The 18561-nt window shown below is 43.1% G+C and overlaps 1 protein-coding gene across 1 annotated transcript in view; it reads right to left on the bottom strand.

The window, feature by feature from the left end:
• Positions 1-18561, bottom strand: part of COLGALT2 (collagen beta(1-O)galactosyltransferase 2) — a 112452-nt gene that overhangs the window by 92959 nt on the left and 932 nt on the right. The window lies entirely within an intron of this gene.

The following is an 18561-nucleotide window of genomic DNA, read 5'->3' as shown; positions in this document are numbered from 1 at the left end:
CCAACACTCACTTGCTTTTCAGATTTGTTGGATGGCTGTGTAGAATGTCCTCATTTATTATTGGAATTGCACGCTTTGTTTAGTTTTATTTTGTTATTTTCAAGTAAAGCACTTTAATATTTTATGGATTCTGGTCCTTTGAATCCTGTTAGTGAATGGCATTGCCACGGATGACAACGGAGCGAAAAAAAGTCTTTTGAAAACACTCCACTGTGAAATCGGGATGCAGAGGACGCTAAAGTAAGGAATTTGCTGACATTCAAATTTGCCAACCTCTGACAAAACTCAAAGGCTAATAGCACAAATAATACTTATTTCCACTAACTAGTGGGACTTCAACTGTATAGCTAAATGGATCAATAAGAGTTAAAATAAAAGTATATTATATTTTTGTTGATGATATTGAAAACTAACCATATTTCCCCCAGGAAGAAGCTCAAAGAAGAATGGAATGCCAGTCAAAAGGCAAAACTTAGGGGTGCCTGGGTGGCTCAGTCGGTTGGGCGTCCGACTCTTGATTTCAGCTCAGGTCATGATCTCATGGTTCTTGAGATTGAGCCCCACATCGGGCTCTGCACAAACAGCGCGGAGCCTGCCTGGGATTCTCTATCTCTCAAAAATAAATAAACATTAAAAAAAAGAAGAAGGCGGGGCGCCTGGGTGGCTCAGTCCGTTGAGCATCCAACTTCAGCTCAGGTCATGATCTCGCCGTCCGTGAGTTTGAGCCCCGCGTCGGGCTCTGTGCTGACAATTCAGAGCCTGGAGCCTGCTTCAGATTCTGTGTCTCCTCCTCTCTGTGCCCCTCCCATGCTCACGCTCTCTCTCTGTCTCTCAATAATAAATAAATATTTTAAAAAGTTAAAAAAAAAAAAGGCAAAACTGGCATATGTCCAAAACAGAGTAATTAACTAAACCAGCCTTCTTTGCTTTCTTCAAACAAGTGAAATCTTTGCTTAGAAACCTGACTGGCTCCCCTTTTCGCCTCTATTCCTCCCCTCTCCACCATGGTGACAAGGTAGCTCCCCATCATTCAGACGTTGACTCAAATATCATCTTCTCAAAAAGCATTTTTCACCACCTTATGTATGAAGTACTCTCTTATCAAACTCTATACCCCGAACAATATACCTCATTACCTTGTTTTACTTTCTCCTTAACACATATCTTTTGAAATCAGCTTGTTTATTTATTTACTTGTTTATCATCACTGCCTCCCAGTACAGCATAAGCTCCATGGGAGCAGGGTCTAAATCTGCACATCCAGCACCTTACACAATGACGTTCACTGCATTCTTAGATTGTGCAGGTCAGGAGTTTATGACATTCATAGCTGGAGTCCCTCATGAGCTCCTACTTAGATGTCATCTGAAAGTCACACCGGCCTGGAAGATCCACTTCCTAGGTAGATCACTCACATGGCAGCAAGATGGTACTGGCTATTGGTTGGCCTTAGTTCCTCCTTACATGGGCTTCTCCTTGGGACTCTGTCAATGTCCTCATGGCGTGGGGAACAGCCCCTACAGCAAGCAATCCATGAGACCATGGCAGAAAATGCAATGTCTTTTACGATCGGATCTTGAAAATCACACACCCTCACTGCCCCCTGTGCTTTTGGTCACGTGGTTCAGGGTAATAGAAGACTACTGAAGGGTTGAACAACCAGCAGGCAAGAATCATTTGGGGCCATCATGGACCTTGGGTACCACACTGCTGGTTACAGTTCGCTATTAAAAACAGCAGGCCTTTATGGTAAGGCAAGAAAGTATCCATGCAACTTATATTTTTACGTTATGACTTCAATATTTAAAAGACATAATCACAGTCTTCTACTTCTCTATGGAGCCTGAAAAAAGTATCAAGTTCTTCTTAGTGACAGAATTAAATGAAAACAATCGTAAAATAACAACTGCTCTCCCTCTCATTTTTTCATTTAACAGCAAGTTACTGGATTTTGTTTCGCTATCTATTTAGTTGTGGATGTGCAGCACTCAAGCTCTTTGAAACGTAAAAGTGAGGTTAAGGTCAAGTTCACACTAAGCTGGGAAGAGTTCAAACAAGTATTTGGAAGCAGGTCCCCAGACAGGATCTGCAGCCCATGTCTCTTTTGAGACAATGACATGTGCAATTCTTCTACCAAAAATGACCTCACTTGTTAACATTGATTATTCAGAGGTCTGGAAACCACAGTGTATTATTTTACCACCCAGGGTGAAATTAACTACAGACTGGAGCCATGTGTAACCTTGGTCTTTTCAGGGATCAAAGGCCAAGCAAGGCAAATAACTTTTCTCAAAGTTGCTAAAAACAAGAATTAACCTGTCTGAATTTTTTAAAGTCCTAATCATTTTTTACAAGGTGATATGAAAAAAGCTTCTCCTAATTACTTCAGATAAGATACCTGAGTTTCTAGTATTGCCAATTCTACCCATAAATAAACAGGGCAATCCATCAATAAGTTAATGAAAAACTACCTAGAAAAATGCTTCTTTGGAAAAATAAAAAGGAAACAATTGAAAAAGAGAAACAAGAATGAAATCCACAATGTTAGTAAGAGTAGTAAGTAAAAGTAAAGGCAGTGAGATTTCATTAGAATGAGAACCCCCCTCGGGGCGCCTGGGTGGCTCAGTCGGTTGAGCGTCCGACTTCAGCTCAGGTCACGATCTCGCACTCCGTGAGTTCGAGCCCCGCGTCAGGCTCTGGGCTGATGGCTCAGAGCCTGGAGCCTGCTTCTGATTCTGTGTCGCCCTCTCTCTCTGCCCCTCCCCCATTCATGCTCTGTCTCTCTCTGTCTCAAAAATAAATAAACTTAAAAAAAAAAAAAAAGAATGAGAACCCCCCAAAATCTACTCCAGGGGAAATGGTTTTGGAAGGTAAAACACAGACCACGGGTTTATTTATCTTCTCCTCGTTTGACATCCAAAAGATTAAGTATTCCCTTTGGGGAAACTATTTGCTTTCTAGCTCAAAGCTACAGAATGTCAATGCAATTTATTTTCTAAAACTTGACAGCAGATATACAGATTAGGGGAAGCAACACCAAATCTCAGAGACCTTATTACATAGAAGAGAGGCAAAGCTTCAAAATCCACTTTACTTCACGGCAGAAACTGTTTGACCCTCTGTCCCTTGAAATCACATTTACTGTTATATCAGAAGAACAGCTTATTAGGGCATTTTATGCTACCATGCCTGAGTCCCGGTGTTACTAAGACATCCTAGGAGAAATGTATTTAATTCAGGGACTCAAAACAACTGGCGCTGGATTGTTAGGGAACAGGCAGAGGGCTTACGGCTCGAGGGAATCAACTAAGCAGACAAAACCAGAGAGAGCTGAGAGAGGCAGCCAAAGAGCAGTGCTTTCTTTCTTGAGATAATTCTGATCCAATAAAAGGTTTTGCTTTTTTTTTTTTTTTTTTTTTTTTTTTGCTGGTTACAGCTCAGAAAAGAATTTGATTTGAGACACTGAGGCCCAAGAATGTTAAGTCAAAGAATCACCAATGGAGCACTCTTTGATTAAAAAAAAAAAAAAAAAAAAAAAAAAAAAAAGTGGTGTTGCTTTCTGATTTTATCTTGATTTTACATAAATTCAAAATCAGAAGACAAATCAAGCAGCGTCAGGAAAGGACACAGTCCCACCCAGCTTCATGTTACAAGGACCTTTCACACACACTCATGTTCCTGGCCTCAGAAGGCATCACTGCAGACCAATCTTTAGCATCTCTACCAGATAATGACACCACTGTGAAGCAAAGCCTCTCCCTGGGGAACAACTATCACTTCAGTGCAATAATCTAGTAGCCTGGTGAAACTTGACCTCCAACTGCCAGGTTCTCCCAGTGTCCACATTGTGCATGCAAGCTGCTTGCACATATGATAGACTGAGCAAAACACGTAAGCCTGTAGGCTGGCCAGAAGGTTTTGCAAAAAATAAACATATGTTGTTTCCCATCACGATGGCAAAGGTCAAACTCCTGTTTTCACCTTTTCCAAAAACAGGGGGCCTTCTAGGGAAGACTTGCCCTTTCTTATTTTGCATGCTTGACAAAGGCAAATTTAATGAAACACCTGCAATGTGGATACTCAGGCTGCAAATACTCCACCCCAAGCATCGCCAGCAATGATTTTCCCAGTGTTCGGTTTGGGAATGATCTCTTCTGACATAATTTTCTGGGTTCCTTTTCTTCCCATCACAGCCCTTATTTTGGCTGTTGTCGTTCATAAAGAGATAAAGGTATTTTCTTTCAGATTAGAGGTCATGTTAGTTCTATATATATGAGAAAGAGATTTTAAGGGAAGTGGCTCACAATTCCTGGCAGTTGTGGAGATTGGCAAGTTCAAAGTCCGTGTAGTGGACCATCAGGCTGGAGATTCAGGGAGGAGCCGACACTGCAGTTTAAGTCCAAAGTCAGTTTAATAGCACAATTCCTGCTTGGTTGAGGTGGTCAGTCTTTTATTCAACTCAAACCGTTGACTGATTGGATGAGGCCCAACCACATGATGGAAGGCAACTTGTGCTGAGAGTCCACTGATTTAAATGTAAATTTCATCTAAAAACACCCTCTTGGAAAAATCCAGAATAATGTCTGACCACCTCTCTGGGTACCATCACCCAGCCAGGTTGACCTATAAAATTAGCCATCACAAAGGGCAAAACATTTTTTTGAATTTTATAATTTCATGTAGCTATGAACCATGAGTCTGTTCACCACGGACATGAGACACAGATACGTCAAAACTACTGAAGAAGTAAAATATAAGTGTAAATAAAGAAATGAAGGGGCGCCTGGGTGGCTCAGTGGCTAAGCGTCCGGCTTAGGTTATGATCTTGCAGTTCGTGGGGTCAAGCCCCGTGTCAGGCTCTGTGCTGACAGCTCAGAGCCTGGAGCCTACTTCAGATTCTGTGTCTCCCTCTCTCTGCCCCTCCCCTGCTTGTGCTCTGTCTCTCTCTGTCTCAACAACAAATAAAAACATTAAAAAATTTTTTAAAAAACAATAAAGAAATGAAGACCCAAATGACGTCTCAAATAGCAGAGCAACAGAATAAGCTGCTTCATTTTATGTGGTATCAGTGGTAGAACTACAAAAACTTAGGAAAGCTTTTACAGATCAGCCTACCCACAACTCATTGTATAGATGAAGAGACCAGGGCGAGGCAAAGAATTCAAGAAAATCTGAAAATGTGGCAGTGCACGGCATAGATGAGGCAAAAGAGCAAACAGCTAAGAAAGCCAGATAAAACGGGTACTGGAATGCCCTGTGTGGAATGTGGCCGAATACTTTCCAGGTTCTTTTCTGAGCGGAGATAAAAATTACTCTCTGTTGTCTAAACACACCACCCTTGGGCAGCACAGAGAGAGATAGAGAGAGACAGCTCAAGGGCAGGCTGGATGATTGTACCAAGCTGACCTGTTATCAAAAACTGGCCTCTGTATATCCAAACTCCAGATAATCCTATCACGGATAACTGAGAGTCCAATTGCTGCCTTTATTTTGACAAGATGCATGGGAAAATAAATGAGGGTTCAGCCCTTACCGCACTGACATCGGCCAAGACTGGCCAGTGGGCCTGAGGCTTCCATGCTTCCCAGAGGGACCCTGAATACTCTGACTTTCATGGGGAGAGGGAGTTCAGTCTATATGAGCAAGCTACTGCCATTTCCTTTTTAGACAAATGCCTGCACTTCTCCTTCAGTTCAGCAGTGTTTGCACAGGCCTTAGGAAAAGCTATTAAGATTCAGCACCAGGGGCGCCTGGGTGGCTCAGTCGGTTAATCGTCTGACTTCAGCTCCGGTCATGATCTCACGGTTTGTGAGTTTGAGCCCCACATTGGGCTCTGTGTGGGCAGCTTGGAGCATGGAGCCTCCTTCAAATTCTGTCTCCCTCTCTTCTCTGCCCCTCCGCCACTCACATTCTGTCTCTCTCTCTCTCAAAAATAAATAAACATTCAAAAAAAAATTAAAAAAAAAAAAAAAGGTTCAGCACCATTATCAGAAGGGACTTGGCAGAATCTAATCTTTTTTGGAAGACAGAAAACTGGCCCAGAAGTGGGGCTGTAACCTTCAGTCACCTGCTGGCACTGGTGCAATCCGATGCCTAAGCAATGAGGATCCAGTGTGTCTTTGATGCCCAGACAAGGCTTTGAAGCGGAGTCAAGACCGCAGGACAAAGGCAGCACTGTTTATGCAAATCTGGAAACAAAAGACGCTAAAATCCAAAGCCATTAAAAGTAACATCAGAAACCCAACACCCAGAGATGATTAGAAGCTCTGCACCAGTATGAAATAGAATGCCTGAAAGCAAGGCCGGGCAACACACCAAAGCACATACTGTGGGAAGGAGTCCTGAGCGGCCGGAGCTTGGCAAGATGCGCTCAGAAGCCTTGATCTAGGCAGCTCCCTTAGCCAAGGGGAAGCATCTGTGTGCCACAGGAAGGAGGTGCTGGGCTGCCGCTGCTTCTGCACCTGGTGCACACAGTCCCTTCATGAGAAGTTCCAACACGCGCCCTGAGGTTCCAATATGGCTTGCAAAGCCAGCCGTCCTGTTGCCCCGTCCCTTGGCAGTTTGGTCGTCATGTAGCGCGTGCCTTCTGTGGAACACAAGGCTCTTAGTGAACACCTTTGGGCGCAGTATACAACAGGGTGAAATACAATGAGCTTCTGGGGCACCCTTCTAGTGAACACCTTTGGGCGCAGTATACAACAGGGTGAAATACAATGAGCTTCAGTCGGTTAAGCATCCGACTCTTGATCTCGGCTCAGGTCATGATCTCATGGCTTGTGAGTCTGAGCCCCACATCGAGCTGACAGTGCTTGGAATTTCGTCTCTCCTTCTCTCTGCCCCTCCCCACTAGTGGTGATCTCTCTCTCTTTCAAAATAGAAATAAACTTTAAAAAAAAAAAAAAGAAAGAAATATAATGAGCATCTGAAAAACTTTAGATTTATTTATTTATTTATTTGCCCACTCCAAAAAGATCTAAGTTTGGGCAGATGGTCCAGAAAACACCAATCATCCAGAGTTATGATTCGTGAAAATTCTTCAGCTATGGTCACTTCCATGAAGGACATGCTACTGTCAGATTGGAAAGGGACTCCAGAGAACATCTCATCCAAAGGTTCTCAAGCCTGGTGGCACCTTGCCACCCCTTGGGAAGCTTTTAAAGTATGTCACTTGCCCTGGCCCTACCCCAGAAATTCAGACTTAAATGGTCTGGGGGGTTGGGCCCAGGCATCGGTGTCTTTGAAAACCTCATCAAATGATTCTAATCAGCTATTTGAGAACCACAACCTTAGCGAGGAAACTGAGGCCCAGAGAGATTAAATGGCTTCCATAAAACGACAATGTAAATAACGCCTGCAGCCCTTTCACAAGACAACTTACATAACAAAATAATGATAACTGCACACCGAGAGAAAGATGAACGACGCTGCTCTTGGCTACAGGCAACTGTCCCGGAGATCCCCAGGTATACCAGGCCTCACCTTCCTCCCCGGGTGACTAGTATCTTTTTCGTGGGAGGCACTCGAACAGCTATAGAGCAGCTCACATCCTTGAGAAGAAAAAGGCATAAAAAAGAAAATGGATGCATAATTCAAGAACTTTCACTATGGAATTTTTGACAGACCTGTCACCAAAAGAACACAGTAAAACTAGGATGTGGAAAGCAGGACATGTAGCAACTGAGTTGTGATCTTTCCCAGAGTAAGCCGACCATCGGTGGGGTCGTAATAATACTACTATGCCAAGTTAGAACGCACCTTTGTAAAGTAGCAACTGACTCACAACAATCCTTTGTACAGCAGATTAGAACAGTGTGAATTCCCAAAATTTGTATTTTGATTTCATATGTAATGAAGATCCCAGGCTTAGGGACTTTATAACATCATCTAATTAAGGCCGAACTGCCAACTACTAGAAGCAATTTGATAGACTATTTTTCACAAGTGAGGGGAGGAGGTCTTCATGACAAGCCAAAGAGAAAACCAAAGGTAAGAAAATTACAAGCAACAAAGGAACCAAGCTTAGGGAATACGAGGACTGAAGTGGTTCCAATGACTCCTTTTTATTTAAAGAAAATGCACTGATTTGGTTTCCCTCCACTCTATTGAGAGATGTTCATCAATAGATGTCTTTTCTTCCGTGAAACTAAATGCTTGATGAGCTCATGATGGGAAATAGACTGAACAAAGAGAAGGGTTTGAAGGAGTGTCATTTCATACTGAGCCCCAGTGCAAGGTACTGTATATAGTAGGAAGCTTGGGACACTGCTTTAAAAAACAAAACAAAACAAAACAAAACTTGTCTAAAAAGAGCCACTGTTGGAAGGAGGGAGAACACATGTGCTTGGCTCAGTAAAAAACACAAATGATACATGCCTGGCAAGCCTCTCCTTTGTAATCCTGTACCTTACTACTTCTCTTAATGAGAAACCCCTTTAGCCTTCTTGATTGCTTAAGCATCTGGATCTTGAGTTTAGAAGATTACACAATATACCAACTTTCCAAGTTCTGAAAATCCTATGGCCTGCGCCTTAGATGGATACACAGCCTTTGGTCCTTTCATGATGGTCCTTCACTCCTCCCAGGGCCTTCAGGGAGCTCAGGTCTTGTAGTTCCCAAACCCACAGGTGCATCCAAATCACTCACATACATGTTTAAGATACAGATTCCCAGGCCACTCCCACAGGCCATCTGATCGAATGTGTCTGAAAAGGGGCCCAGAAATCCACATAACTAAAAAATGCCCCAGGTGTTGCGGCCCCTGAGCTAGTATTTAGGAACCACTAGTTGAAGCCCAGCAGCCTTAAACCAAAAGGTTGGCAGAACAGTAATGAGGGCCATGTCCACTTGTCACCAATGAACTTGACTAGTGGGGGTGAGTTCACTTTTAGGCCACCTCAACTACTAATTTCAACATGATCACTTGGATTTATCCACATAGACAGTCTGTGATGGCCAAATAAATAAAAGGATGTACATAATAGTTTTTTAGTCCATTGCTTTATAAATTCGTAGCATGTCTCAATAAAGAGAATTTTCTATGGTGGAAGTTAATGTGCCCAGTTCATCTTAAGGTCTAGCAAGATTAAGGAAAGGCAGAAAGATTTATAATTTTTGTAATTTTCTAAAATATTTTAGTATGCTAGTTGTTCCAAGCCTTCCATACCAACTCCACAAAATCCATCTGAAACCCCAGACATGATCTGATGGGCTGAGTGCTCTCCCATCCCCCACCCCCATGCTTCCAGAAGAAGGACTGCAGTAACGTGGGGGCTGCGTTAGGCTTCCTGTTCAATGGTGCGGTGATGACTTGAAAAATCCTGATTCCGCTTGGCAGTAATTTTCCACTATCTTGGCGGGTCTTAGCCATAATCACTGTGGTGTGTGGAGCTTGGACAGCTTATGGGGCTGGCTGGAAACCAAGAAACTAAAAAGCAGTCCAGCGGTCCAGCAAGGGACTCCGTGTGGGGAATACCACAGCCCCAAATGTCCACAACCACATTTCTCACAGATATCCCAGGAATTTAAGTTCCACTCTTAGTCTCCAGAAAATTTTGCCTTTCCCAAGACCCCAAAAAGCAGCAATTTCTCACTTAACATGATTTTTTATGGAAAATGCCAATCAATGTACATCGGTTCCATTCCCTTTTCTCAGAATCATCTCTAGTTCTGCGAGAAGAGGAAGCTTTCTATAGCCTACTGTCTTCCCACCTCCAAAATAAAGAATGGGGACTGGAAAGAAAGGGTTCTACTTCCCTATTGTCCAAAACGGAGGCACTTTTAGCTACCTTCATGGTGTTCTTGGGTTGACCACTGTCTTAGTCTGTCCTAACAGATGTAGGCTGCTATAAGAACATACCACAGATTGGGTGGCTTACAAACAACAGTTTGGTTTGTTGTTGTTGTTTTGTTTTGTTTTGTTTTGTTTTTTTATAGCTCTGGGAGCTAGAAGTCCAAGATCAGGAAACCAGCATAGTCAGGTTCTGGTGAAGGCCCTCTCTCAGAATGCAGTGTTCTTGTGTCCTCACATAGCAGAAGGGGTGAGGATCTCCCTGGAGGCTCTTCTTCCAAGGGCACTAATCCCATTTATGAGAGTTCCACCCTCATGACTTAGGCGCCTCCCAAAGACCCCACTTCCTAATACCAGGGCTTAGGATTTCAACACATGAATCTTGAGGCAGGATGGGGGTGGGGTGGGGTGAGGGATACAAACACTCAGACCACAGCAACAGCCAAACTGGCGAACATTTCATTTTAAGGAACCTCCTCTCTCTCCTGCCTGACACATCCTTCAATAGACATTTAAGTAATTCAACCTAGAGGGTCAAGAATTCTCCCAATGCAGCCAATGTATCACTTAAACCAGGTACTCATGAGAATGCTTTAAAGGAGACCTAGCCCCACACTCAGCCTCCCACCATATTCTTAAGGCATATGCAGCCCAGGACCATTGCTCACATTATTATTTGTATCTCTGAAATGCACATCTTCTAAGGGGTCTTGGGACATTCATCAGAAATACTGGGGAGTGGAAAGGGTTATTTTTCATTATGTTTGCAGAGATAGAAATCTCATCAGCTAAACCAACAAGTCAGGGACAGTCCTCAGCTTGATGACTATGCCAAACAACCAAAATAATAACAATTGTTGCCTCAATTAAATGGAACATGTCACAAAGTCATAAGTTCGGCCCTGGAGGGATGCCATGAAGTTGTTATTGGAAGTCTAAGTCTGAAAAGATTACTGTATAGTGCTCCTAGAGAGGAAGAGAAATGCCCTCCAGATAGATCTAAGGTTTAATTTATGCAAGAGACTTGGCTAATGCCACCAACCACAAACGCTGCATTTTCATGGAACTGAACGGCAGCATGTTCCAGTGAATTAATTACAGCCACTCTATTTATATTCTGCGTGGCTTTTCAATGATTACCTATAACAGGATTCTTTTTTACTTTTATGAACATTAACACATAGCTTTTCTACCAGAGGAATGAAGAACTGAGGGAAAAGTAATATGATCTTGATCTTTTTACCACTAGGTCATTCACTGGCAGCTTGCCATGACTGCTCCTTCTAGAAAGCTTGAGTCCTAGTGCTCCTGAAGCATCTGAGCAAGGGTCACCACCCAAATGCCTACAGGGGCCAGGCAAGTCATGTTGAAGAGCCAGACAGCGATGGCAGGGAAGGGGCTGAGCAGGGATTATAATTGCACGCAGGATGGGCCTGATAGGAATGTGACTTCCTGGACAAAGTCCAGGAAACAGTGGATCCTCAGCCCCAACAATCACTACCATGTACAAATGCAGGCCTGGCCAGGCAGGTGCTAGTTATGCAGGCTTGCTCAGTTTGTGAAGTTATCCAGTTATACCTTTATGATATCAGTTACTTTTTGGATATATATTGTACTTCATTTGAAAAGTGTGTGTTTTGGGGGCGCCTGGGTGGCTTAGTCCATTAAGCGCTAGAGTTTAGCTCAAGTCATGATCTCATGGTGCATGGGTTTGAGCCCATGTCGGGCTCTGTGCTGACAGCACAGAGCCTGGAGCCTGCTTCAGATTCCGTGTCTCCCTCTCTGTCTGCCCCTTCTTGGCGCGTTCTCTCTCTCTCTCTCCCCCTCAAAAATAAATAAATGTTGAAAAAAACCTGTGTGTGTGTGTGTGTGTGTGTGTTTTAATGGCCTTAGGGCCAGATTTTCCAGGGGTCAGGGCACAAGGGCAAGGGAACAGGATGAGTGTAATCAAGAAGGTACTCAGAGAAACTACCTGGAACAGGTGTTGTGTGAAACTGGTTTTTTCTGTGCCACCCAGGGCATGAGTATAGGCGGCTGACAGGGTTTTAAAAAGCTGGGATTAAATCGATTTTAAAACATCACACTTATGCAGAACAGGATTTATAAGACAGTCATATTTTGGTTAACATTAAAAGAATACACATATATGCACAGAAAGTTTCTAGAAGAATGTGTAATGATCTGTTAACATTCTTGACCCTGGAAGGTGGTATAGAGTAGAAGGGAGATTTACTTTTTATCATGTTTCCATTTATACTGTTTGAATCTTTATTATTCTACTCTTTCAATAGAAACGAAAAAAAAATCAGGAGAGAAAGTTCTTAAAATCATTAAGTTACTATTAAATAAATCTACAAGGCCCCTAAAGAATTTCAGAATTTTTTAAATCAGCAATTTTTGATACGCTCACAGTGTAAGTGCAATTAAATGAACAAGTCACTCCTTTGAGAATAAAGATGTCGTGACATATACAATAGACACATTGTAATTCCTAATGAATAATAGCTCTGGTTTAAAGACATACGGTGAAACCTTTTCGTAATATGGTAACTGGGGAACAAGACAAACAATCGTACTATAGGTTACTCATTTTTTTTCAGACATTAACTCCACTGTACCCGGCATTGTTACATTATTTAAAGAAATGGGCAGAAATGAGCCTTATAATAGTCTTACCCTTGTCCCTATGTGAACCTTATAATGGCCCTACTATTCTGTGCCGAAGGCTTGAAGACAGTGCCACACAGTGATATGACCCATGTGTACGTTTAAAAGTGTTGGAAAAAGGATCGAGGCACAACCAGCAGCCTTCATGGTTACAAAGCTTCCATTGTTCATTCCTACGACCACCAGAGACAGTCAAGGGAGACGACCACAAGAAGCCTGCTTATGTACCTGGAGCCACAAAGAAGCTCAGTGGTAGAGTCACCTGGAGAAAGTTGCTGAAGACAAACCAGTAAAACCAAACCCTACTTAGAATCACTGGCACGTGCCTTTAAACCATTAGTGATATTTGATATGAAATAATCAGTGTCAAAACAGCCACACAGGGGGGCGCCTGGGTGGCTCAGTTGGTTAAGCGTCCTACTTCTGCTCAGGTCATGATCTCCCAGTTTGTGAGTTCCAGCCCCGTGTCGGGCTCTGTGCTGACAGCTCAGAGCCTGGAGCCTGCCTTGGATTCTCTGTCTCCCTCTCTCTCTGCCCCTCCCCTGCTCATGCTCTGTCTCTCTCACTCTCAAAAATGAATAAATGTTAAAAAAAAAAAAATTAAAAAAAAAAAAAACAGCCAGACAGGGCTTAAAATCTAGAAATCTGTTACCTCATCCCAATACTTATTCACTGTATAATATATGAGGGGAAAATCCTTTAATTGCCCCGTATTTTGGTTTCCCCCATCCATGGACATCAACTAATAAAATAGAACCAGGAGAATTGAGGGATCCTTTTATTAGTCATTTCAGTTTTTAGCCAAAGGAAACACATAATTCTGAGGCCCAAACATGTTTTGAAATTGGAGGGTGGGGACAGGATTGATAGTTTTGCCCAACCGTTTGGAAGAAGGTTGAGTTGAAGGGTCAACAAAATCTAAGACCACTAATTGGAAAGGCTGAAAAACTGATGTTCTGTTTTGCCAGTATAAACCCCAAATGCTGCAGCTCCCATGAATATGAAAGTGTTGCCTTAGCCATTGGCCACTAACAACACTTGACAGATTTCTTTCTGTTGCTATGTGGCTGTGATCATAGCAAGTGATCTGCATATTTACATACAATTTAGTCTCATTCTGTCCCTATGAAATCCACCAACATAAAGCGAGGTCAGTAACTAGAAAGTGCCTAAGCTAAGTGACGAAATTATCAAGACAGCGGAAGGGAACCACTGAGTCCTTTGTGTCATTCAAGCAGAAGGGGCCATTCTTGTTTGGAAGAAACACTGGCACTCTTCTCTTCCTAAGTTGGGTCAACTGACAGAAGCAAAAACTAGAACTAATTGGTCCTTTCTTGATCTTAAACAGACCATTTGTATTCAGTCTGGGCCATTAGCTGCCTGAGTCACATCCTGGCTCTGCCACGTCCTAGCCTTGTGACCTCAGGCAAGTTATTTAAATTCTCTGTGCCTCAGTGGCCTTCTATGTAAAGGGAGGAGAGTAACAGCACCTTTTGCCCAGGGTTGTTGTCAGGACTAAATTAGTTATCCTATCAAAATGTGTAGTTTTCATTAATAGATAAATGTTAGCTTTCGTTATGCTTATACTTTTTTTCTTGGAAAGACGATAAAGAGAGTTCCTTGTGAATGTATTGTTTTAAAAATCTTCACTTGGAAAGAGAAAGGTAAAGGAGATGTGACCGAAAGGAAAAGATGGATAGGACTAGTGTCCTATTGTCCACTTAGTAGCATTTACATCAAAGACCTTGTCCATACATTGTTTCATTTACTTGTTAAAATAACTCTTGGAGGTAGATATTATTATTAGTTACTTCCAGATGAGGAAACAACTCTTAGTTAGAGGTTCGCTGATGTGCCCACAATCACACAGGAGATCTGAAGCCTAGCATACCTGACTATAAGCTTGAATACTCCCTCCTCAGTACTACTAAACCACCAGGCTGGGATAAAATAAGAAAAAGAAGGTGGGAAAGTGAGGAAAACAGACTAATGGAGAGAAGGGGACCAACACGTCATCTACCTTTTCACCCAGAAACTAAAACTTCTGTCCATAGGTATAACATAAACATTTCATGTCAAGACTCTGATGATAAAATGTGATGTTGTTCTTGCTGGTGCTGAAAACCATCATTAATAGTAGTCCGGGGGGTGCCTGGGTGACTCAGTAGTTTGAGCGTCCGACTTCGGCTCAGGTCATGATCTCACAGCTCGTGAGTTCGAGCCCCGCATCGGGCTCCGTGCTGACAGCTCAGAGCCCGGAGCCTGCTTTGGATTCTGTGTCTCCCTCTCTCTCTGCCCCTCCTGTGCTCACGCTCTGTCTCTGTCTGTCTCTCAAAAATAAATAAACATTAAAAAATTTTTACAAAACTAGTAGTTTGGAACATGTTATAAATACATGTATATTAGTGTGTCTAGTTAAACGTTCGCCAAAATGCTACTGGTTGAGCATCAAGGAGTGGAGAATAATCCAAGGTAGTCTCCCAAATACTGCACCAATAAAGTAGTGTGCAAAATGTCGGGATCAGCACCCCAGAACAAGCTGACGCTCATCAATATTTTTGTTGATGTCAACAGAAACCCATCTCTTTATTTAGAAAGCCATGCATCAGTTCCTAATGTAGTATACTACTGTTCAAAACTTTACCAAATGAAATGCCCAAATTGTTCTGTAATTACATGCCAGTTACTGTCTTATGATTGCACAGACTGAATCCCTGCTGGTTTTCCACAGGCAACAGTCAGCTCTCCAAAAAACAAACTTAATGTATCTTTTGGGCCAAATGTTTTTCCTTATGCCCTGCTCCATTTTTCATTATCATGGTACTTGGCACTCCTCCCCTTAATCATAGGTTTGAGAAGAGGGATGAAGTCAGCCTTCCCTCTGTTGCTAAAGCCACTGTCCATGGCTCCACTGAAGAGCGCCCCCATCAGTGCACACAGTTCCACACGGTTCCCCGCATCTCAGCACAGCAGGGATTCCCATGAACTCAGTGCAGGTTTTAATTAGAACACAAGGAACTTCTTGGGCACAGTTCCTTAGTTATGACATTTGAAGGAAAACAATTCGCTTGGTGGGGTCTTGAGATCAGACAGGTAAATGTGACAGGTTTTCCTTTTGCCTGGTACAAAGGATCTCTAAAACATAAACTTTTCTTAATTCAGTCTCATCCGGATAAACTTAATGCTAACTGAGATAACGGCCCTCACTGTCCAACAGCAAGCGTTTTCAGGGCAGTTTACTGGTACCGACTGTGAATATGCTCCAGAACTTCCGGTGAGAAAAAAATTACAGCATCGGGAAGCTTGCATGTGCTCACGTGAACCACACCTGCCACGCATACAGGAAAGAAGTCTTATCAGATGCTCCTCTGATGTTAGAGATAAGCAGATGAATGAGAAGGGTGAGTGTGCACAGAGCTCCTGATCTAAGATTAAATGGAAGTTGGCAGCCTGACTCTGTGTCCCACCTGGTTCTGTTGTGTAAAGTTCAGGGTAGCTGACGCCATTTTTGGCACTGGCCATTTCTGACATCAGGGTATGCTGGCTTTGCGGAGTGGATGTTAGCTAGCCCCTTGGGCATCTCAGAGTGTTGAGTAGAGCCTGAAACTGAGAGTCTAGAAGTAAGTAATTGGCAGAAGGTCCTCGACGTTGTAGCATCCTAACCTGAGTTACTGTTTCCTCCTGGAGGGTAATGTCCTATAACCTTCACAGCCAAATACTCCTCTAGTGCCAGTCTCAAAGTTAGCAGCTCCAGTGGTACAATGCAATGAGTTTGGAGATTTGCAATCAGTAAGCCTGCCACCTGCTTTATCACCCCTGACAAGAAATTCTGGTTAATGTTCCAGTGTCTTTTTTCCCCCATGCGGTTCCCTCTTTCTGGAACCCTCCCTACCTCCCAGGTTTTAGTGGATTCTTATTTGTCTTTCAAAACTGGGTTCCAACTAAGTGTCAATTCTCCTCAAGAAGGTTTCCATGACCACACAACTGCCCCAATCTGACTTAGAAGTCCTTTGTCACTCCCCTAAACCCTATAAATGTCATTTAGATCATCTTATGCTGCCCAGTAAAAAGAGCCATATTTGTCTGTGAGAAGCCACATTACTCAACTATTTTCAGCTAGAGCCTGGCAGAGTGCCTTGATCTCACAAAAGATGGTCATTTTGAGTGTGTGCTTGTACAACCTCTCTGTGCCTCAGTTTTCTCATCCATAAAAGGGTATAATCATAGTACATGCCTGGTAGTGAATGTAAAGTGTTTAGAATCATTGTGAGCTCTCATTAAGCATTTGTGAAATTAATAAATAAATGTAATCTTAAGTCAGTTACTTTAGATATACTGTCTTCTTTTATGAAATGGAGATACTTGTATTTCTTTACAGAACGGTAGCAAGGATCAAACAAGATGACATAGTTAATGAAAGTATTTTGAGAGCTGTAAGCGCTTGAGTGGCTCAGTCAGGCAAGCATCTGACTTCAGCTCAGGTCATGATCTCTCAGTCAGTGAGTTCGAGCCCTGTGTTGGACTCTGTGTTGAGAGATCGGAGCCTGGAGCACGCTTCAGATTCTGTGTCTCCCTCTCTCTCTGCCCGCCCACTCACACTCTGTCTCTCAAAAATGAATAAATGTTAAAAAGGAAAAAAAAAAAAAAAAGAGTCTTTAGTGGTTAATGCAGTGGTTGCCCAAAACCTATTCAAGCCTTGGATTTTTTCCCCTAACTTTCCAACACTGGCCATAAGGGACAAGGTACAGTTACATGGACTATTAACAAGGGTAAGGGAAAATAGGTCCCAGAAGCCAGTGCAGAAATGGAATACTAGCCATCTGAAAAGAACATCAACGTCCGCAGAATGTGGAACATCCAGAGGACTTCGGAGGCACAATCATTGCTGCTTGATTCTGATCATATCAAAAATCCATGGAATTCAAGAGCCGGAACGAACTTTTGAAATCATTCATTCTAAATTCCTTCATTCTACTGATGAGGAAACGGATGTCTATGGATCCCCAGCCACTGGCCCAAAGCCACAAAACAAGTTAGTGACAAACAACTTGCCTCCTCATTCATAGCCTATAGGTGCATATAAATTTAGTTTGTCCCAAGTTCCCACCACTATCTTTTTAGGGTGGACTTCAGGGACAATCCTGGGTTCCAATTCCAGTTTTGCCATTTATTACTTCGGTGACTCTGAGTTATTGAACTGGTCGTAGTCACAGCTGCTCTGTTTGTAAAACAGGGATCCTAGGGTCTCTTTCAGAAGTTCACCCTATGATAGAAGAGGTAATGCCTGTACATCAAGCAAAGCCTGTGCCTAGTACCTGCTTCACCCTTCACTAACTTCCTATACTAACTATTGTAATGTTCTTTAAACCAAACAAATGCATAAAGACCAAGACTATCTTATAAAACATCTTCTTTGAAGAAAGCGTCTAAGAACTGACAGCTGTGAAGTTTTCTTTGGTATTGAAGTGGTTAAAAAAAAAAAAAAGCCTTCTTTCTGGTTGAAAACCTGGCTGCCCCACCGTTTCCACATAACGTGCCCTTGTCCGTGGCCGCAGTCACGTATAACGGGGTATATAGTAAAGCAGTGTATAGGGCAGTGCTGCACTCTGTGACTTGTTTGCTTTCTCACCTCTGCACCTCTCCCACCAGGTACCGCTAGGCTGCCAATTCCAGCTCCTGCTTTATCCTTCCTCCTCTCTTTCTGCCCAACCAGGTCTTTAAGGATGCGTCCCGTCCGAGGACAGCTCCCTTCATCAACGCAGGAGAGAAACTGCTCGGGAGTGACCTGGGCTCTGTCTTCCTCAGAAGCCCCCTTGTCCACGTATCTGGCTGCCTATCTCTCCTGGCGGGTGTCCAGTTCCTCCTCCACAGGCCTTTCAGCGGCTCCCCTGACCACCAACTCCTCGCCCTCCGGTACCTGCGTTTCTAAAAAGTGCGGGACTAGACCGAGTTCTAAAAGTTGGTGCGCGCAGCCACCTGCACTGATGCCCTGGCCCTCCCCGCAACAAACACAGCACCAGGCGCGGGGCTCTATCCTGGGACAACAAAACTTGACTGTCTGCCTTCTCCAAGGCAGCTCCGTCCCCAGGACACCGTACCCCAGGGTG

Source organism: Panthera tigris, chromosome F3, assembly GCF_018350195.1.
Source record: "Panthera tigris isolate Pti1 chromosome F3, P.tigris_Pti1_mat1.1, whole genome shotgun sequence".
Classification (NCBI taxonomy): domain Eukaryota; kingdom Metazoa; phylum Chordata; class Mammalia; order Carnivora; family Felidae; genus Panthera; species Panthera tigris.
The sequence above is the reverse complement of the archived record's forward strand: the minus strand, read 5'-3'. Positions and strand labels throughout refer to the sequence as shown.